Source organism: Triturus cristatus, chromosome 7, assembly GCF_964204655.1.
Source record: "Triturus cristatus chromosome 7, aTriCri1.1, whole genome shotgun sequence".
In the NCBI taxonomy this organism is placed as follows: domain Eukaryota; kingdom Metazoa; phylum Chordata; class Amphibia; order Caudata; family Salamandridae; genus Triturus; species Triturus cristatus.
This window is the reverse complement of record NC_140590.1, coordinates 395,886,679-395,909,815: the sequence shown is the minus strand read 5'-3', so window position 1 is coordinate 395,909,815 and position 23,137 is coordinate 395,886,679. Positions and strand designations below refer to the sequence as shown.

Below are 23,137 nucleotides of genomic sequence, written 5' to 3'. Positions count from 1 at the left end.
GAGATGAAAACTTTACGCAAAGATATGGCTGGTCTTTCTATGAAGGTCTCTGACAATGCAATTGAAATTCAAGACAATAAAGCCAAAATTGACCATTTTATACGCACTGCAGCAAAAATTGAACCAATGAGTAAATTACTATTTGATTTGGAAAATCGCAATACACAATATAACCTGGGAATTTTTAATTTACCAGAGGATGTAGAGGGTAATGACAGCAGGATCTATCTGGAATACCTAATTCCTGGTCTTTTGCATATTAAGTTCCCTCAAAAATTTGAAATTGATAAGGTGCACAGAATTCCCTCTCATCATAACCCAAGACAAGATAAACCTCATCAGATGATTTTCAATGTGTTACGTCATCACCATCTAATTTTAATACGGAAGGCTGCCAGAGATATCCCTTCGTTAATGGTCAATGGAAATAAACATTTTATTCAACAAGACTTTTCTAAAGATACAGTCTATATTCGTAAACAATTTGCAAACCTTTGTCCTAGGTTAAGAATTGCTGGCTATAAATATGGATTGTTTGATCCGTCTACTATGCGAATTAGGAAGGATAGATTTTCTAAATCTTTTTAACATCTTGAGGATCTTCCCCGTTTTCTGGATTTGCAGTCTCAGTCATCTATGGACACTGATGAGGCTACTACATGACTTCATTGTTGCTTGATTTTTATTGACAGTATGTTTAATTGATTGGAGTACTCTTTCAGGGTTTGTTCAGTGGGTTATTCTTGATATGTGTGTGTGCGATTCAGGAGTTCTACATATGTTTCTATATTGTATAGCTATTATTTTTGTTGTCTGTTGGTGTTTTTTGTGTCTTTTGTATATCAATACTCAAGCTAATATACTTTTTCTAATCTATCTTTCTTACCTATCTTCTTTTCTACCTTTTTTCTTTTTTCAAAATGTCAAGTGGCAACGGTATTAATATTGTTTAATTTAATGTTAAGGGTTTGCGGCACCCTGTTAAATGTACTAACGTTTTAGATTATTTAGCTAGGCATAAAGCAGATATTTGATTAATTCAGGAAACTTAAGTAGATGATAAAGTTTTATCCTATATGAATAAAAAAGGGGTTGGGACTGTTATTTCATCTCTGGCTCTCAATAGAAAAAAGGGGTAGCAATTTTTTTTGCAAAAAAATTAAATTACATGTTCAAATTCTGCATAAACTTTCTGATTCGGAAGGTCGTTTTATTATAGGTAATATAAAATTTGACAATAAGGTTTTCCACCTAATTAATGTATATGGTCCTACTAATGATGACCCGGAATTTTGGTTAAGATTTACTTCAGAGGTTCTAAAACTGGGCAATGCCCCTTTGATTATTGGAGGAGATTTTAACCTTATTTCTGAACCATTGCTGGATAGAACATCACAAGCCAAATTTCGCCTTCCAAAAGAATTTTGCACGCTCAATTCTATGTTTCAAGACTACCAAAATGGCTGATATTTGGCATCTAGATAATCCTTCCGATAAACAGTTTACTTTTTTTTCTAAACCTCATGACTCTTATTCAAGGTTGGATTATTTTTAAATTTCTCATAATCTAATTTCTTCAATTTATAATCCAGATATTCAAAATATAGATATTTCTGACCATGCTTTAATATCCTGCATTTTGTCCAATGATTCAAATCAGAATACTCATAATCTCTGGTGTATGAATATCAATATTGTTCTTAATGAAAAAAAAAAAACCTAGACTTCAATCAACTATTCAAGAGTTTTTTTCATTTAATGATGAAGGCTCCACATCCATTATTAATCGATGGGACGCATTTAATGCGGATATTAAAGGTAAAGCTATTTCCATTATGGCACATGAAACTAAGAGTCTCATTACGATGGCGTAACGAGAAATACCCCCTGCCATATTATGATGGCGGTGGATATCGAGGCGGACGCAAAGTCTGTCTGCCGCTTTTCCGCCGGTCGGCAATCGTTACGATTGCCGGCCGGGTGGAGCAGGGCCAGTAATATGGCCATATTATGATGTGGGTGGTGAACAGGCCTCGCCACCATGGAAAGGCTGGTGGGGATTGGCTTTAGGTGCCCTTTGCAAAACCTCAGGGGATTGGTAGGGTGGAGGGGTTCCCTTAGGGGTACCCATGGTACCCCCCTGCAGTTCCCTGCACCAGGTGGCAGGCACCACGTGTCCCATCACTAAACTACCACACAAAGAATTCCTGATGTTTTCGTATAACATAATAATTACCAAGAAGATTGATACATTTATATTGCCTATGTTCTGAACACACAGTTCATGTCCACTTTTACATTTTATCTGGCAAACCTGCAATTAAAGTCATAAACAGGCCTCGAGGTACATACTCTTATAGCTCCACTGTATACAGTTATATGGTGGCACAGGTTGCCGAATCCTTTATTGTCAGGCAAAATGTTTTTTTGGTCAGAATTCATGAAATAGAAAATATCAAAATATACAACTTACAAAATGTACCAATTTAAAATATGATGGTATGCTAATTGTGATTCTAGGATTTTTCACTGAGGGAAATCATTGCGGAACATACTATGGTGCTGATCCCTTAGCATTTTAAAAATAATAATAATAATGTGATTTGTATAGCACATACTTACTTCCAATGAGGTTTCTCAGCACTAAAGTTCTACCTCATGGAGATCAAGAAGACAGCAGAAATAAGGAGTATCTGAATCAGCCTGGTCTAAAAAATCACAGGTTTAGGTTTTTGCAAAACAGTGATTCTGCGGGACTCTGTCAAGATTGAAGGGGTAGAGAGTTCTACAGCTTAGATGGTACACAGCTGAAGGAGCGGCTCCCAATGGAAACTCTTTTTACAGTTGGGATACTAGCCAGAAAGGCCCCAGAGGATCTCATGCTCCTTGTAGAAGAGTAAGGCATGATGAAGGGGTGCATATAGCGGGGACCCTTGATTGTAGCAATGCTGTAGCAGTAGCACAGGGCCTTGCATGAAAGTAATTTTTTCAAAGGTAGACAGTGCAGCTTTGAAAGTGCATATCCCATGTGGCCCATCTAGGGATGTTAAGCAGCAGACGGGCTGCAAAATTCTGTCTCATCAGTCGGGATTGTGATACTCCTAGGTACAAGACATAGCAGTTGTCCAGCCTGGAAGTAATCAGTGCCTGGAGTACTGTTTTCCTAAAGGATTTAGACAGGAGGCAGAGGATTTTTTCAGGAGTTTTCAAAATCCAGAAACATTTTCCTGCCAAAGCAGTGATCTGGCTGCCAAACATGAGCTTCTCATCGATCCAAATACCAAGGTTCTTAACCTTAGGCTTTGGGGGAGGTAGTGGGCCGGGCAAATCTGTCCACCCAGTAGAGGACAAGATCAAGGGTTGTTTGCCTACAATGAGGACATCCGTTATCCCTGCATTCAGCTTAAGACAGTTGAGATCCATCCACTGAACGACCTATGACAGACAGGTCCTCAGTGAGGTAGCCATGCTGACTGCGTCCTGTGACAGGGTGATGATCAGCTGAGTATCATTGGCCTACGTTATGATGTTAAAGCCGTGTAGCTCAATGATATTAGCCTGGGGGCGCACATAAAGGTTGAAAATGGGAGGGCTAGTATAGGAGCCCTGAGGCACCCCTTGCTGCAGTGGAAACATCTGAGAGTGACCCACTGTGCCCTCACGGCCGGTCGCTCCTTACCTCTGCTCTGCTCCGCTCTGACGACGCCGCCTGCTGCCTGCCACTGCCTGCTGCCTGCCGCCGCCCGCTGCCTGCTGCCGCTGCCTCTCTCCCTCAGGTGGGGGTCAACTCCTGCTCCCCGCCGGACGCTTAGCTTCTTTTGGCGCCTTTTCCCGCCACCGCTGCCCCTGGTGAGTCGCTTCTCCCGCCGCTGACCCCAGACCCGCCATCCCTCGCCTCCCATTGGTCGCCCAGCCTCCCGCCTCCCAGCCGACCCTCCCACACGGCTACCTACTTAAGGGGACCACGGGGGACCGGTCAGTGTGACCCACTGTGCCCTCACGGCCGGTCGCTCCTTACCTCTGCTCTGCTCCGCTCTGACGACGCCGCCTGCTGCCTGCCACTGCCTGCTGCCTGCCGCCGCCCGCTGCCTGCTGCCGCTGCCTCTCCCCCTCAGGTGGGGGTCAACTCCTGCTCCCCTCCGGACGCTTAGCTTCTTTTGGCGCCTTTTCCCGCCACCGCTGCCCATGGTGAGTCGCTTCTCCCGCCGCTGACCCCAGACCCGCCTCCCCTCGCCTCCCATTGGTCGCCCAGCCTCCCGCCTCCCAGCCGACCCTCCCACACGGCTACCTACTTATGACGCCCCCTCAGCGACCGCGCAGTGGACGCGCGCAGCGGGAGCGCCAATTGAGCGCCGAAGGTGCGCCAAAGGTAAGCCCGTCTGCGCCCGTCCGCGCCTGGACCGCGCCCAGCGCCAGAGCCCCTGGCCCCCGCGCCCGCCAACACCCCCGCAGGACCTACGATGCCGCCACACTCATCACACTCAACACCGCCCGAGCACCCGGGTGCTACCGAGCGTCCACGCGACGCACCCATGGACCCTTCGCCTGCCGATCCTGCAACTTCTCCTGCCTCCAAACAAGCACCACGCTCACCAAGACGGACAACAGCAACCACCTCAAGTGCATCCTGCTCAACACCCGCTCCGTCCACAGACACGCCGTGGAACTTTGGAACCTCCTCGACACAGCATCTCCAGACGTCGCCTTCCTCACGGAAACCTGGATGAACGACTCTTCAGCCCCCGACATCGCCATAGCCATCCCGGACGGCTACAAGATCATCAGGAAGGATCGCGTCAACCAGACCGGAGGGGGCATCGCCATCGTACACAAGAGCACCATTCGCATCTCGACTGACTCCATCGACGTATTCAACGCCGCCGAATACCTGCACTTCCAGATCCACACCGACCCCAAGACTACCCTCAGAGGCACCCTCGTCTACAGACCCCCGGGACCACGCGCACAATTCAGCGAGGACATCACGGACTTCATCAGCCCTCACGCCCTCCCCTCCGCTGACTACATCCTCCTCGGGGACCTCAACTTCCACCTGGAGAACAACAATGACCGCAACACCACCGCCCTGCTGGACAACCTCACCAACCTCGGACTTCAGCAACTTGTCAACACCCCCACCCACTACGCCGGCCACACGCTCGACCCACTCTTCTCGTCCAGCAAACACGTCACCTTCAGCCACTCCACCGGACTTCACTGGACTGACCACAGCTGCGTCCACTTCAGCTTCAGAAAGAACACGGTCCACCATCACCCGAAGCAGGCTCCCCACAGAAACTGGAGCAAGATCACCGCCGACCAGCTCGCCACCTCCCTCAGCCAGAGCCCACCTGTCAGGACTACGGACCCTAACACAGCAGCCCTCGACCTCACGCAGTGGCTGACCTCCTGTGCCGACGACCTCGCCCCACTGAAGAACCCCCTCACCAGGCCCAGAAGCAAGAAGGCCCCCTGGTTCACCGACGAACTTAAGGACTCCAAGAAGGCCTGCCGCACCCTCGAGAAGGCCTGGCTCCTCAGCAAGACCGCCGACAACATAACAGCACTCAAACTCGCCACTCGCAGACATCACCAGCTCATCCGCACCACCAAGAAGAAATCTCTGAGGGAACGACTGGACAAGAACGCCCATGACAGCAAGGAGCTCTTCAACATCGCCAAGGAGTTCTCCAACCCCAGCACCGGCAACAACGACATCACTCCCTCACAGGACCTCTGCGACTCCCTCGCCTCGTACTTCCACCGCAAGATCGCCGACATCCACAACAGCTTCAACATTTCACCCCCGCACCCATCGGTCGAACCTTCGCACCCCGCCGCCACCCTCCAGACATGGACCGAGGTGACCCCCGAAGACACGTCACGCATGATGAACACCATCCACTCCGGATCTCCGACCGACCCGTGCCCCATCATGTCTTCAACAAGGCAGCCTCTACCATCGCACCCCACCTCCGAGACATCATCAACACCTCCTTCAACACAGCAACCTTCCCGGAGAGCTGGAAGCACGCCGAACTCAGCGCTCTGCTGAAGAAACCAACAGCGGACCCGACCGACCTCAAGAACTTCCGCCCCATCTCGCTCCTTCCTTTCCCTGCCAAAGTCATCGAGAAGGTCGTCAACAAGCAACTGGCAGCCTTCCTCGAGGCGAACGGATCCCTCGACCCATCGCAGTCCGGATTCAGAGCCAACCACAGCACCGAGACCGCCCTCATCGCAGCCACCGACGACATCCGAGCCCTGCTCGACAACGGCGAAACAGTGGCACTCATCCTCCTAGACCTCTCCGCAGCATTTGACACTGTCTGCCACCGCACACTAGTCCAACGCCTCAATGACACCGGCATCCAAGGGAAGGCTCTGGAATGGATCATCTCATACCTCTCCGGCAGAACACAGAGAGTACACCTCCCTCCGTTCCGCTCCGAGGCCACCGAAGTCATCTGCGGCGTCCCGCAAGGATCGTCGCTCAGCCCCACTCTCTTCAACATCTACATGAACCCCCTCGCTGCCATCGCACACCAACACAACCTCAACATCATTTCCTACGCCGATGACACCCAGCTGATTCTCTCCCTCTCCAGAGACCCTGACACCGCCAAAGCCAGCCTGCACGAAGGGATGACAGACGTCGCTGAATGGATGAACATCAGCCTCCTGAAATTGAACACGGACAAGACAGAAGTCCTCATCCTGGGACCATCACCCTCCGCATGGGACGACTCCTGGTGGCCTCCGGCACTAGGCACCGCACCTGAACCGACGGACCACGCACGCAACTTGGGCGTCATACTGGACTCCTCCCTATCGATGACCAGACAAGTCAACGCCGTCTCCTCAGCTTGCTTCCACAACCTCCGCATGCTCCGGAAGATCTTCCGATGGATCCCGACCGAGACCAGGAAGACGGTCACCCAGGCTCTCGTCACCAGCAGACTAGACTACGGAAACACCCTCTACGCCGGTACTACAGCCAAGCTTCAGAAAAGACTTCAGCGTATCCTGAACGCCTCCGCCCGACTCATCCTGGACGTCCCCCGACGCAGCCACATCTCGTGCCACCTGAGAGACCTGCACTGGCTCCCTGTTAACAAGAGGATCACGTTCAGACTCCTCACCCACGCACACAAATCCCTCCACGACCTAGGCCCAGGGTACCTCAACAGCCGCCTCACCTTCTACACGCCCACCCGCCAGCTACGTTCCGCTAACCTCGCCCTCGCCGTCATCCCTCGCATCCAGAGAGCCACAGCCGGAGGAAGATCATTCTCCTACCTGGCAGCTAAGACTTGGAACTCCCTACCCGTCCACCTGCGGATGACCCAGGACCACCTGGCCTTCAGGAAACAGCTCAAGACCTGGCTGTTCGAGCAGTAGCAGACCCCCTTCCCCAAGCGCCTTGAGACCCTTCCGGGTGAGTAGTGCGCGATATAAGTTCCATGATTGATTGAGAGTGGAAAGGTTTTTGAAACACGTGAAATGTGCATTTCTGCACATAGGAGGTGAACCACTGCAAGGATTTATGACAGACAACGCAGCTCCACAATGTCTTGATTAAGAAGTTGTGAGAGACTATGTCGAAAGGCACACTGAGGTCCAACATCAGCAGTACTGTGGTATTGCCCTTGTCAAAAATTTGACAGGTATATTCTGAGGCAAGTAACAGGACAGACTATGTCCTATAAAGGGGGCTGAAGCCCGACTGTGTTCTAGGAATAACCCCTTGGCCTCAATAAAGATCGAAATCTGCTGGTTGAAAGATTTTCCTGCACCTTGGAAGAGAAAGGAACCAGTGAGATAGGCCAACACTTTTCATGCTTATTTGAGTCTAGCAGAGTTTCTTGAGGAGTGGAACTACCTTTGTGTGCTTCCTTTGCTGTGGAACATAGCCCGCCGCCAAGGAGCTATTAAGTAGCTCACAAAATACAGGTAGAACCACTTCCACTCCCTGTTCCGGGATAGACGGGGAAGCTGTATCGAGCGGAGAGCCAGACTTCACTGACACTATCAGGGCGGACACTCCATCAGATTCGATAAGCTTAAACTGTAACAGCCTGGTGCTGGCAGATGAGGGTTCAAACCATAGGTTGAGAGACAGAGTACCTGTGGAAGCCTCAAGAAAGAAGACTAGATGGATGCCACTTTATCAAATAAGAACTGAGCAAGAGTGTTACAGCCCTCTTCTGAAGTTGGGGTAGAGGCTGAGACTTGGGCCAATGAAGATAAAGCCTTAACAATAGTGAAAAAATTTTAAGCTACGTTGTGGCCACGCGTGATCCTGTTGGTATAAGAATTGTGTTGGACATGCCTAATGCGACTGCGGTATACTTTGAGGGCTCACTGATTATTATTCTTGCTGGCAAGGTCAAAGTTTCTGTGCCACACGTGCTCTAGGCACTTGCAGTTCTTTTTAAGAGAGAGCAATTTGTCTCTAAACCAATCACCCTTAGGATTAGTTCTTCGTATTGTTCAATCTTCCAGAGGAGTAATTTGATCCAGTGCACCACATATCCAACCATCCAATTGCAGATTAGCTGTGTCAACACAACTGTAAAGGGTAGGATGATTCGCATCCAACGCCTCGGTAAAACTGGAAGAGGTCACTTAAGTGTTCTTACTATCTGACCAGAAGAGAAGACAGGTGAGGGTTTAACAAGGGACCCTGAAAGGGAATAGTGTGGTGGTCAGACCGCAGGAGAGGAAGGGGGATCAATGGATACGTTGGTCATGATGGACAATACGGGATCACGGGTGTGTCCAACCGTATGAGTGGGAAAGAAACTGAGTGAGATAGCTGGTAGCACTCCAAAACTGTAACCAAAGTGGTTGCCTCAGAACATCTAGTATCATCAAAATGGAGAATAAGGTCTCTGATCACTATAAAGTCAGAACAGCTCAGGACGAGTGGCTACAGTGCATCAGCTAGCGATTTGATGAAGCTAGATGCCAGGAGGGTGATAGATCAAAGTCCCAGCTAAGTTCAAGTTATTGCAAAAGTTTAAAGAGAAGAAGGCTGTCTCATACCCTGAAATGGATAATTCAGTAAAAGTGCAGAGCACAGTCTGTTTAAAAATAATGGTGATCCCACCCGCTCTGAGATTGCCTATCCAATCTTGCAATCGCAAAGCCTTGGACCGAAAGAATGTCTGGTACAGCATTCTCAGTGAGCTATGTTTCTGACAGAAAAACTGAATCAGGCAAATGGTCACTAGGAAATCATACATCTCAAGCTTTTGTTTGGGTAATGATCAACAGTTAAGAGGAAAAACTGAGCTGCATACAAGGGATGGGGAATAGCGCTTCCCTTCAAACTAGGTGCGGTCAGGGGTATGATCCCACACTTACCCCGGTGAATTGCCATTTGGGCAATGTCTTATTCATGGTGACAGGCAATGGGTAGTCGCCGGATTCAGTAGCTCATAGAGGAGGGCTGGCCCAAAAGGACAAGGGGTCCTGGCCTATGGCGCCATCCAGGCATGGACAGGTGCAGATGGGCTTGCCTTTGGCATGCCAGCTGCTCATCCACTGCGTTCAGACACTCACTATGCATGTCTAAAGGTGGCGCGGCTATGGTGAAGCAAATGCCAAAACAGAGGTGAAGGGAAAAACAACACAAGCTGGAGTGCAGCAGCTCCTCTCCCTCCTGGAAGTCTTCCCCACAAGGGAGGAGTACTGGCAAAAATAACAATAAAAGCAAAGCAAAGGTGAGAAACAAACACATAAAAATAATAAAAACAATGTGGGTAGACTGACCTAGTATGGCTCCCAAAGAGTGGAGCCAGGCAACTCCAGCAAGAAAGAGCGCTACTAGGATATTAAAATTAGACACTGTGACAGATGGCAGTACAAAGCAACAGTGTATCTGCTGAAGAGCCAAGTGCTCCTCCATGCCTGTGCTACTTCCCATGCCTTCCAATCCCTTTTCAGTGCATCATTTTAATCCCTCTCTCTCCCTGCTCTTCTTTGTTAATGTGTAATAGTGACAGTCTTCTTCAAGTAAAGGCATGGCGAATTGCACTACCTTCGATGCAGGCAACAATCTAGATGCATACCTGAGTTTGTCTTTGTGTCCCACCACTTTTTATGTATGCCTATGCTTGATCCTTTTGTCATACCTATTGTAATCTTTTATAAAGGGCACTTTACTACTCCCTTTTTTTTTATGGACCGGGCAAAACAGGCTTCTAGTTCTTTCCTGGTTTCCCACCTTTGAAGGCTGTAATGCACAATTCTACAGTGCAGGCAGGCAGGGAAATGACCACTGGTGAGGCGTGGCTGCCATAAAGTCCATATGCCATATATTGCATATTCAAAGCAATTTTATCAAACAAAAAAAAATAATCACACACAGCTCCTCATTTTTTTATTTCTGCCCAATTAGATGGAGTCCCTTAAATAATTACTGTTAATAACTGTACAACAGATGTTCCCTCATTTTCATGCAGCAAATATATACATGGTTATATTAGAAGGGATAGATAGATTAGCAATTGATTTGAATGTAAAGAAACCTGCATAACAAAATGTATTCTTAAGTCCATTCTTAAAGGAATACTCCACTTATAACATGCCCCAAAGGTTTCTGCACTACTGGCAGAAAAAGTAGAAATGTAGGATTATCTCCAGACAGAAATAATCACAGGAGAAATGAGGTTTCTGGACAATCTGCAGAAGAGTATTTCTTTTGCTAATCTAATAAATTAATGTATTGGTAAATCACTGTGCTTCCCCTAGGCATCATGGTGATAGACCTATCTAGGACTCACAGCAAGCCATCAGAATGGTGAAAAAAAAGTAAGAGTGAAATACCCGAATAGAGGGCCAGGGAGAGAAAACACAGAGCATGGGGGTGTAGCTGTCCACAGACAATATGACAAACTTAAATATTGTTTATATTATTTTATAGTATTTTTTACCTAGACATGAACATTCTATCTAACTTAGCCTTACCACCAGGATCTAGCTTACAAGTAGAGATCATTAATTGTTATTGGTCTAGAAGTATCCAAAAAGCTATTTTGAAATATGATCATGGGAATTAAGATTTGATCATCACCAAAGGCCTTTCCTCTAGGTATAGTACATTCATCAGTGATGTCATCAGTGATGTCATTTGAGATGTCATCAGTGATGTCACTGACCATCTCATGAATGATGTAATATGTGACATCATCAGCAGTGGATTGCGGGCGCGCGAGTTATAGTTAGCAGAACTAACTATAACGGAGGAATTTCAATGGTTTTGTACGAGTGAAATGTCCAGCTAATTATAGCAGCCCTGAAACCTATGGTTTTTCAGTGAATTTCTAAGGTTTTTTAAATGCTAATTCCTAACTATAACATGTCTGAAACCTATGGTTTTTTCAGTGAATTTTGAAGGTTTTTTAAATGATAATTTTTAAATGTAATAATAGTTATATGTATTTTTTTGATACTGATTTTCTAAATTTTTTTAACAGTTTTTTTACATATTTTATTTTTTAAATTACATTATATATTTTTAATATAAATGGAAATAAAAATGTTTTTTAAAATATTGAAATTGAAATATTGTTTATTTGTTGAATATATAAGTGCAGAACTATAAGTGTGTTGGTTAGTTAGGGGACTGCATGCATAGTGGATAGGGGTTTGAAGCAGTCTATGTGCCAAGGCTTGGCTCATTGCATGAGTACTTGGGTACTGACTGAATTATTAGAGTACTGCAAAGAGAGTGCCTGGGTGAATTTATAAGTGGTTGGGTTTTGGCACAGTGAATGGATTAGTACATGGTGCTGAATGGATCACTAGAGGAGTGCAAGGGGAGTGACAGGGTGTTTGCTGGAAGTGTATGGATACTGACTGGGGAATTGAAAGTGTAAAAGACAAGTGTGTAGGTGGTTAGAGGACTGCATGCATAGTGGATAGGCGTTTGAGGCATTCCATGTGCTAATGCCTGGCTCGCTGCATGAGTACTTGGATACTGACTGAATGATTAGAGTACTGCAAGGAGAGTGCCTGGGTGAATTTAAAAGTGTTAGAATTACTTTTCAGGATCAGTACTGGGCTCAAAGATGCAGCACTGAGGTCTCTCCTGATAACAGGTGAGTAAATCGGAATTCGTAGTTCGGCCGATTTTAGAGGAATATTTGTAAGTTTCAAAAATTGACACTTCGAAACTTTTTCAGCAAAAAACAGGCAATGATATCCCATGGAACTAAATTCAAGTTACTGGTAAGTACGGTTAGAATTACTTTTCAGGATCAGTACTGGGTTCAAAGATGCAGCACTGAGGTCTCTCCTGATAACAGGTGAGTAAATCAGAATTCGTAGTACGGCTGATTTTAGAGGAATTTTTTAAAGTTCCAAAACTCCACACACCGAAGAATTTCCAAGTGAAACCAGTCAATGTTAGCCTATGGAAGGAAATTCAAGTTACTGGTAAGTACGGTTAGAATTACTTTTCAGGATCAGTACTGGGCTCAAAGATGCAGCACTGAGGTCTCTCCTGATAACAGGTGAATAAATTCGAATTCGTAGTTCGGCTGATTTTCGAGGAATATTTGTAAGTTTAAAAAATCGGCACTTAGAAACGTTTTCAGCAAAAAGCAGGCAATGATATCCTATGGAAGGAAATTCAGGTTACTGGTAAGTACGGTTAGAATTACTTTTCAGGATCAGTACTGGGCTCAAAGATGCAGCACTGAGGTCTCTCCTGATAACAGTTGAGTAAATCAGAATTCGTAGTACAGCTGATTATAGAGGAATATTTTAAAGTTCCAAAACTCCACACTTAGAAGAATTTCCAAGTGAAACCAGTCAATGTTAGCCTATGGAAGGAAATTCAAGTTACTGGTAAGTACGGTTAGAATTACTTTTCAGGATCAGTACTGGGCTCAAAGATGCAGCACTGACGTCTCTCCTGATAACAGGTGAGTAAATCGGAATTTGTAGTTCGGCTGATTTTAGAGGAATATTTGTAAATTTCAAAAATCGACACTTAGAAACTTTTTCAGCAAAAAGAAGGCAATGATATTGTATGTAAGGAAATTCAAGTTACTGGTAAGTATGTTTAGATTTACTATTCAGGATCAGTACTGGGCTCAAAGATGCAGCACTGAGGTCTCTCCTGATAACAGGTGAGTAAATCGGAATTCGTAGTTCGGCTGATTTTAGATCAATATTTTAAAGTTCCAAAACTCCACACTTCGTAGAATTTCCAAGTGAAACCAGTCAATGTTAGCCTATGGAAGGAAATTTAAGTTACTGGTAAGTACGGTTAGAATTACTTTTCAGGATCAGTACTAGGCTCAAAGATGCAGCACTGAGGTCTCTCCTGATAACAGGTGAATAAATCGGAATTCGTAGTTCGGCTGATTTTACGTTGGTCCAGTATATATAGAGCCACTTTCCTACACCATCCCCTCCCTTCCCCACTGTGTAAACACGCCCTGTGTCCGTTTTAATTTGGGAGATTAAGTCCCCTTGAATCCTGAGTGTCCCTAGGGTCCAAGTAGCTCACTAGGTACCGCCTGTAAGCGCTACAGAGCTGCGTTGCAGTGAGGTGTAAAAAGAGGTACAACCTGGGCCACCTCTCTGAAACACAGCGCAGTGGCGCTTACTGGATGCACCTGGTGGGCTAGTTAGCCCCCAGGGGCCCTCAGGATTGAAGGGGAATTATTTCCCCAACTTAAAACGCGCCACAGGGTGTTTTTGCACACGTCCCCTCAGGCCCCGTCCTCTCCTTTCCCCACTGTGTAAACACGCCCTGTGGCTGTTTTAAGTTGGGAGATTAAGTCCCCTTGAATCCTGAGGGTCCCTAGGGTCCAACTAGCTCACTAGGTACCTCCAGTAAGCACCACCTAGCTGCGTTGCAGAGAGGTGTAAAAAGGGGCACGGCCTAGTCCAGTATATATAGAGCCACTTTCCTACACCATCCCCTCCCTTCCCCACTGTGTAAACGCGCCCTGTGTCCGTTTTAATTTGGGAGATTAAGTCCCCTTGAATCCTGAGTGTCCCTAGGGTCCAAGTAGCCCACTAGGTACCTCCTGTAAGCGCTACAGAGCTGCGTTGCAGTGAGGTGTAAAAAAAGGTACAACCTGGGCCACCTCTCTGAAACACAGCGCAATGGTGCTTACTGGAAGCATCTTGTGGGTAGTTGGCCCCCCCGGAGCCCTCAGGATTTAAGGGGAATTATTTCCCCAACATAAAACGTGCCACAGGGTGTGTTTGCACACGTCACCTCAGGCCCGGTCCTCTCCCTTCGCCACTATGTAAACACGCCCTGTGGCCGTTTTAAGTTGGGAGATTAAGTCCCCTTGAATCCTAAGGGTCCCTAGGGGCAAATTAGCCTACTAGGTACGTTCCAGTAAGCGCCATGGCAGAGAGGTGTAAAAAGGGGTACAGCCGGCACCACCTCTCTGCAACGCAGTGCAGTGGCGCTTACTGGAAGCACCTGGTGGGCTAGTTGGCCCCCAGGGTCCATCAGGATTGAAGGGGAATTATTTCCCCAATTTAAAAGGCGCTACAGGGCGTGTTTGCTCACGTCACCTAAGGCCCCCTCCCCCCCCTTCACCACTGTGTAAATACGCCCTGTGGCCGTTCTAAGTTAAGAGATTAAATCCCCTTGAATCCTGAGGGTCCTTAGGGTCAACCTAGCCCTCTAGGTACCTTCAGTAAGCGCCACAGAGCTGCATTGCAGAGAGGTGTAAAAAGGGGCATGGCCACAGAACACCTCTCTGCAACGCAGCCCCCTGGCGCATATTGGAGGTTCCCGGTGATGCCGTTTTTTTTTCAATGTTCTTTTTAAGAAGGAGGGCTGTGTAGCCCCCTTCTTTTCTTATTTTTTTGGCCCTGGAGACCCCATCCCCCAGGGCCTGACACCTTTTGTATTACAAAAATAATTTGGAAGGGGGCCGCGTGGCACCCCTCCCAAGGCCTTAATCGGCCCGGGCTCCCCTTCCCCCGGGGCATGGCCTTTATTTTTATTTTTTTATATTTTGGAGGGGGGCTGCATTGCCCCCTCCCCAGGCCACTTATGCCCCTGGGACACCATCCACGGGGCCGGCCTTTTTTTTATTTATTTATTTTATTTTGCGGAGGGGGGCCGTGGGGCCCCCATCCCGGGCCACTTAAGGCCCCGGGGACCCCATCCCTTGGGGCCTGGCCTCTCGATGGGGACCGTGGGGGGTCCCCAATCCCCCACGGTCCCACGGTCCCAGCCAGCTCCCTGCCTCCTGCGGGAGCTGGCATTGCTAAGATGCAGCTCCCCGTGTCTAAAAGCAATTTGGTTTGCATTTTGAAAGAGAGAGCAGGTTTCCCTGCTCTCTCTTTCAAAATGCAAACCAAGTTTGCTATGGCAGGGTGGGAGCCGCGAGGTTCCCGCCCTGCCATAGCAAACTAGAGTGTCCTGGGGGTAGGCACCCCGGGACACTGCAGGAGCCGGCCCCCCTCCCACATTCTAAAAATCCCCAGGAGGTGGTGGTCCCCGGGGCTGGGGGGATCGTCAATTTAAATATTTAGAGAACCGGGGGTGGCGGTCCCTGGGGATTGGGGGGGCCTTCGAGCCCCCACCCATGTATATTGAAGCCCCGGGGGGTGGCGGTCCCCTGGGCTGGGGGGCTGTGAGCCACCCCGCACATAATTTTTTAAAGCCCCAGGGGGTGGCGGTCCCCGGGGCTGCATAAAAACATTGCCCCCGGGACTTGGCCCCCCGGGAGCTAATTAACAACGAAGCGCGGAAGCCCGCGCTTCATTTTTTTTATTTTGGCTGAAATTCGCTCTGGGTGCGCGAATCAGCCCCTGCTTGACGAATCACCCCGAGACTTTCAGGATAGGAGCAGACCGGAGCACCCCACCAGTTTCGAAAATTTCGCGAAGATTCGTCAACCAGAGCCAAAATTATTCCAAATAGAATGTTGAAGATTTCCTATGGATAATAGGTCCTAACTATAACTACCTACTGGCGAACGCCAGTAGGTAATATATATATATATATCACCTACTGGCAGTCGCCAGTAGGTAGTTATAGTTAGGACCTATTTTTCATAGGAAATCCGCAACATTCTATTTGGAATAACGTTGGCACCGATTGACGAATCTTCGCAAAACTTTCCAAACTGTTGGCCAGCTCTGGTCTGCTCCTATCTTGAAAATTTCACGGTGATTCGTCAAGCGGAGGCCGAGAAAAAAGGGGGGTCCCAAAACGCATTTTCCCCATGCATTTTCCCATAGGACCTGTTGACGCAGCTACAGCCCGAACTGCTGAACGGAATTACACCAAATTTGGCGAAGAGGTAGTCCTCAGTTCAGACTCGTGCCTTTTGCTTAAATGGTGTAAATCCGTTCAGTAGTTCCTGAGAAAATTAGAGTTAAAAAGATAGATATATCTGGGCGGAGCCTAACCACACATCTCATCGTGAGATCTGATTGGCTGTCAGTACTTCATCCAAAAAGTGTTGGCAGCCATCTTGGGACCAAAATACATGATAGCACCTCATTAAAAAGCATTGCAGTTAATAGAAGGTTTTAAGACTTTAGTTGCATTATAAATCAGTTGTTGATGGTATCATACTCATTTTAGGAATTGTGGTGTGTTCTAAGGTGATTTTACCATGTGAAAAAGCCTTCTGCTGTGATATCATGAATCATGTTTGAGAGAAAACTATTTTTTCATGCTTTTCCCACAGAGGTTTGGAAGATGATCTATAAGCTAAACTGAGAGCATATTTTCTGTAAATTCACATTATCTTTCTCAGTCATGTGAGAATGAAGTCTGACATTCTCAGTAAAACATGTACATCCAACAAGGGCAGAGACTGTCAGTTGATTCCTTTGTGTTCTACTGCAGCTTCCCAGAGTGTTCTAAAGAAAAACTAGAGCGCTAACAGTCCTACTTATGACAAACGTATTGCACACCTGAAGCCATCTTGATTGGAATAAAGTGGTAACTCTTAAAACATTTAATTTAAAAAGGAACAAAATGAGGTGGTTCATGTTGCCATAGAAAGTATGATTAGTGCTGCAGAAAGAAAAATTAGGGCACATTTTTAGTGACTTCTCAAATCCTCTTCTATTTCATTAAAAAATTCTGACATGCAGACTGAAACATGCACTTTCAGTACCAGCAGCAGACTTCCCTGGTGAGCAGTAGCTTTACTACAGTGATCTAATAAGCAACTAGAGTGCTCACATTCCCAATTTATGGCAAATGGGTGACACATCTGAATGCCTTCTTGATGGAATCAAAGTAAAAAACTGAAAGTATTTCCTACTGAGGAGACTGCAGTAAATGAGAAAATTAGGAAACTTCATAACAAATAAATCTCCCAAAATGGCCACCAGAGACAAAAGAGCCCAAATGTAGCCCAAATATCACCCAGATGTAGCCCAAGTATAGCCCAATGCCAGAATGTCCCAAAGTGTTCTAAAGAACAACTAGAGCGCTAACTGTCTTACTTATGACAAAAGTATGGCACACCTGAAGCCATCTTGATTGGAATAAAGTGGTAACACATAAAACATTTAATTTACAAAGGAACAAAATGAGGGGGTTCATTTTGCCCTAGAAATTATGATTAGTGCTGTAGAAAGAACAATTAGGGCACATTTTGACTTCTCAAATCCTCTTCTATTTCATAAAAACATTCTGACATGCAGACTGAAACATGCACTTTGAATACCAGCAGCAGACTTCCCTGGTGAGCAGTAGCTTTACTACAGTGATCTAATGAGCAACTAGAGTGCTAACATTCAGAATTTATGGCAAATGTGTGACGCATCTGAATGCCTTCTTGATGGAACCAAAAGAAAAGACTGAAAGTATTTCCTACTGAGGAGACTGCAGTAAATGAGAACATTAGGAAACTTCATAACAAATAAATCTCCCAAGATGGCCACCAGAGACAAAAGAGCCCAAATGTAGCCCAAATATCACCTAGATGTAGCCCAAGTATAGCCCAATGACAGAATGTCCCGAGGTGTTCTTAAGAACAACTAGAGCGCTTACTGTCTTACTTATGACAAAAGTAGGGCACACCTGAAGCAATCTTGATTGGAATAAACTGGTAACACCTAAAACATTTAATTTACAAAGGAACAAAATGAGGGGGTTCATTTTGCCACAAATATCACCCAGATGTAGCCCAAGTATAGCCCAATGACAGAAGTGTGCAAAACACTTATTTTTGGTGTATTTGCAGTTTTATATAGTGCAGTCAGGTATTGGAGTGCTTTACATGAGTATTGGTTACATCACACAAGATCAAATTCATTTTGGTTGTAGACATGGGGAGATTAAGTGATTTGACCAGAATCACAGAATGTTGAGCTGAAGCTGACATTCCAACCTGGTTCGCCAGTTGCAAAGTCTGCAGCTCTGGAAGTAACACCACATCCTCTCCCCTAGGTGCAACATATAATCAAGTGGTCAACTAGATAAAAAAACATAAAGATTACAAATAATTTAAAAGTTCTTTGTCGCTATTTGAAAACTCAGAAAATATGTCCTCATTTTAGTTTTTTAGAGCACTAACCATAATTGTGATGCAAATAAGACCCTCTCATATATGTAATTTCTAAAGGAAATGCTCTAGGTATTACAGTTTTGATTACATCAAGATGATGTCAGGCGTTCCACACTTTTGTAATAAATATAGAATGTTAGCAATCTAGTTGTTCCTTGGGATACTGTTGAGAAGCAGAGGCCAGGGGCACGGACTCTGAAAATTGAAGGCAGGTAGGAGAGTCCAGAGGCAACAATTTGACCACACTGGGCAGGCAGGAAGGGCAGTGGCAGCACAGCAGACTATGGAGGGCAGTAGAAAGGGGGCAGGGGCAACAAACCAACAATACAGGACTGGCAAGAGAGGCTGTGGCAATATAATAGACCATTGTGGGGGATCATGGGCATTACAATGGAACAGATAAGCCAGGAGGGAGGGAATAGGGGTCTGCACATGGAAACAGAGGGCTGGGGGCAAGGGGGCTGGGCAGGAGCAACAAGATGACCATGGAGGTCAGGCAGGATGGGCACTAGAAACAAGACACACCATGGAGAACAACAATGAGACTATGATGGCATACACATGGACCATGGAGGGAAGGTGGGAGGGGGTCAGGGGCAGCTAGCTGACCACACAGGGAAGGTGGGAGGGGCCATGGCAGCACAGAAGACCATGCATGGCAAGCGGGAGGGTTAGTGGCAGCACAATGGCTATGATGGGCAAGAAAGAGGGTGCAGGGGCATGCACAAAGGACCATGGAGGATAGAAGGGAGGGTCAGGACCTGGGCACAGACAAGAGAGTTCAGGGGAAGGGGCCTCACAATAGACCATGCGGGGCAGGCATGAGGAGCAGTTGCAGCACATAAGACCAGGGAGGGCAGAAGGGTGTGGCAGTAAAATGGACCATGGAGGACAGGAGGAAGGGGATAGGGGCATGGCATGTGGACAATCAGGGTGGAGGTAGCAGGGACAGGTTAACGTCATCTGACAATGCTAGGCAGGTGGGAGGGGAATGGCAGCTCAACAGAACACTCAGAGTAGATAGGAGTGGCAGGTCCATGGAACATGGTGGGCACAAAGGATGGAGCAGGGGCATGCACAAAGACATCGGAGGGCAGGGGGAAGGAGAATAGGGGCAGCAAGCTAAGCACAGAAGCTAAGCAGGAGGTCAATGATGGGCCATAGAATTGGGCAATGGAGGGCAGGAGGAGTGGACTGGTACATCATGCTAAATGGAGGGCAGGGGCAGCACATCAGACCATGCATGGCAGGAGGGAGGAGACTAGTCCATGGATTCAGACAACAGAGGATAGGGAGGAGGTGGATGGGGCAGCAAGCTAACTGTTCAGAGAAGGTGGGTATTAGGAACTTTATTGTTTTTAAAATGTGTGTCTGTGCGAACTACTTAAAATATGAACAAGAATGTAGCATAATCTCACTTTTATTCAGGAAGAAGAGGACGTTTGTGACTGTGACTCCGGGCTCACTTGGCAGAAACACCCCCTGCCCCTCCACCCCCATCGCAAAATGTAATGCCCGTGAAAAGGGTAGGTGGACGCAGTGTTATATAGAACATAGTCCTGAGAGCACGTTTGAAAATGAAAATTAGATATAGTATATGGTATAAACTATGCACCAAAAAGTGTGATATAAGATGAACCGGGGCGTGAAATATAATATGCAATACATTGTGCGCAATGACAGATTCATTGGAGAGCGTGAGATAGCACAGGCACTAGCGCGTGCTATGTGATATGTGCCTTGGAGTGTAATATGCACAGAGCAGTGTTGTGTAACCTAACCAGTCTCTAAAGTTGTAATATAAAATATGTGCTGGGGAGTGTAACGTTGCATATGCACTGTGCCAAAGATATGGATCCCAGATTGTAATATGTATGGCATAGCGCTGTGCGTTATAACATAGGCATCGAGGAAGGCACGTTAGATGGGGCAATATAACCTGTGCGAAGGCAAGTGTGGCATGACATAATCACGGGGTGGTGTTACAGTGCACATGGGCTAGAGAGTGTCATAGCATACGCACTAGCTGGTGGAATACAACACAGCGGTGTGTGGCACTCGGCGGGCACTGGTGGGTTTAACACAGCATTGGGCTCAGCCAGGAGCACACTGTGACTCTCAAGTGAGGTTCGTCTCCTTTCCAGAGTGTAAAATAAAAAGTATTACACATCCGGCAGTGGATGTGTGTTTTATTAACCATGAGGGGGGTTTCTTGCATAGTTTGGTCGAATTTTTGTCGAATCCCCTTTGAATGGCTTGGTGTGCGTGTGTATTAAATGTGCCCGTCAATAGCTACCCATGTTTGTATAAATAAACGACAAGGGTGTCTACTTGGAAAGTACCCACTGGCGGGGGCGCCGGGATTAGGCACAGTAGGGCGTCAGACACGTCAGAGCTTCACTAGCAGTGTAAATACATTCCACGTGGATTCATTGTATGCATAGTCACCTTTTAATGAATATCACACAAATCGTCATGGTGATAGGTACATACGGTTTGCCCAGCATGTCCTAGGTGTTTCTATAAATATATTTTTAAAAAGAATATTAAAAAACAAAGGCTGGCCCCGGGGTTGGGGTCCTCGGGGCCATAAGTGGCCTGAGGAGGGGGGCAACGGAGCCCCCCTCCTAAAGAATTTTTTAAAACAAGGCCATGACCCGGGGGTTGGGGTCCCTGGGGCCGATTAAGGTCTTGGGAGGGCCAAATGTATTTTTTTTAACAAAAAAAAATAGGGTGCTGGCCCTGGGGGATGGGGTCCCCAGGGCCAATAAATTAGAAAAAGAAGGGGGGCCACACAGCCCTCCGTCTTAAAAAAATAAAATAAATAAAAGACCGGCATCGCGCCGGAGGCCACGCCCCCTCCCTGCAGCACTCGGCAAACGCGCCCCCAGGCCAGTGGTAAGTTGGGGAATTAATTCCCCTTCAATACTGAGGGTCCCTGAGGGCCAACTAGCCCAACAGGTATCTCCAGTATGAGCCAGGGAGCTGCGTTGCAGACAGGTGTTCTGAGGCCATGCCTCTTTTTACACCTCAATGCAACGCAGCTCTGTGGTGCTTACTGGAGGTACCTAGTGGGCTAGTTTGACCCTAGGGGCCCTTAGGATTCAAGGGGACTTAATCTCTCAACTTAGAACGGCCACAGGGCGCATTTACACAGTGGTGAAGGGAGGGGACGGGGCCTGAGGTGACGTGTGCAAACACGCCTTGTGGCGCGTTTTAAGTTGGGGAAATAATTCCCTTTCAATCCTGAGGGACCCTGGGGGCCAACTAGCCCAACAGGTGCTTCCAGTAAGCGCCACTGAGCTGCGTTGCAGAGAGGTGGTCCAGGCCGTGCCACTTTTTACACCTCTCTGCAATGCAGCTTTGTGGCGCTTACTGGAGGTACCTAGTGGGCTAGTTGGACCCTAGGGACCCGCAGGATTCAAATGAACTTAATCTCCCAACTAAAAACGGCCACAGGGCGTGTTTACACAGTGGTGAAGGGAGGGGACGGGGCCTGAGTTAACATGTGCAAACAAGCCCTGTGGCGCGTTTTAAGTTGGGAAAATAATTCCCCTTCAATCCTGAGGGACCCTGTGGGCCAACTAGTCCACCAGGTGCTTCCGGTAAGTGCCACTGCGCTGCGTTGCAGAGAGGTGGTCTAGGCCATGCCCATTTTTACATCTCTCTGCAACGCAGCTCTGTGGTGCTTACTGGTGGTACCTAGTGGACTAGTTGGACCCTAGGGACCCTCAGGATTCAAGGGGACTTAATATCCCAATTTAAAACTGCCACAGGGTGTGTTTACACAGTGGGGAAGGGAGGGGACGGGGCCTGAGGTGACGTGTGCAAACACACCCTGTGGCACGTTTTAAGAGGTTGTTTTAATCCCCTGCCCTATTATATACTAGGGGCTTACAGAGGAGGTCATGCTAATCACAGGGGGACCCCAACGCATAGTGTTCCCTAGTGTATGTAGGTGTTTTCACTGTATTCTGAGTGTCTTTTAACATAGCACTGTCTCTAGGACTGGTTAGTCAGACTCAGTTAGCACCAGTATTAGTCTGAAAAAGTTGAGGGTACAGGATGATTTTGGAACAAGGCTTCTTTCTGCTCTTCTGTTTGTTCTTTCTGCACGTTATCCTTCTTCCAGCACTTTTCTTCGTCTTTGAGGACTTCTGTTGCTTCTTTCTGCATTTCTTTTTTTTCTTTCTGTGCGTATTTTCTTCTTTCTTCACATGTTCTATCTCTGTAGGCATACTTAGAAATTAGCATTTCAAAAACCTTTGGAATTCACTGAAAAAACCATAGGTTTCAGGCACGTTATAGTTAGGAATTAGCATTTAAAAAACCTTAGAAATTCACTGAAAAAAACATAGGTTTTAGGGGCGTTATAGTTAGCTGGACTCTTCACTCATACAAAACCAACGAAATTCCCCCGTTATAGTTAGTTCAGCTAACTATAACTCGCGCGCCCGCAATGCACTGCTGATGACGTCACATATTACATCACTCATGACATGGTCAGTGACATCACTGATGACATCACTGATGACATCATCCTTGTGATAGAATGGCAGACCTCCTCTCCCCCTAATATCACCTTTGATACACACATTCAAAATTAGAAA

General features: G+C 46.9%; 1 protein-coding gene across 1 annotated transcript in view; it reads right to left on the bottom strand.

Annotated features, from left to right (window-relative positions):
- The window catches only part of LOC146809775 (extracellular calcium-sensing receptor-like), an 88,128-nt gene that overhangs the window by 1,907 nt on the left and 63,084 nt on the right, over positions 1-23,137 (bottom strand). The window lies entirely within an intron of this gene.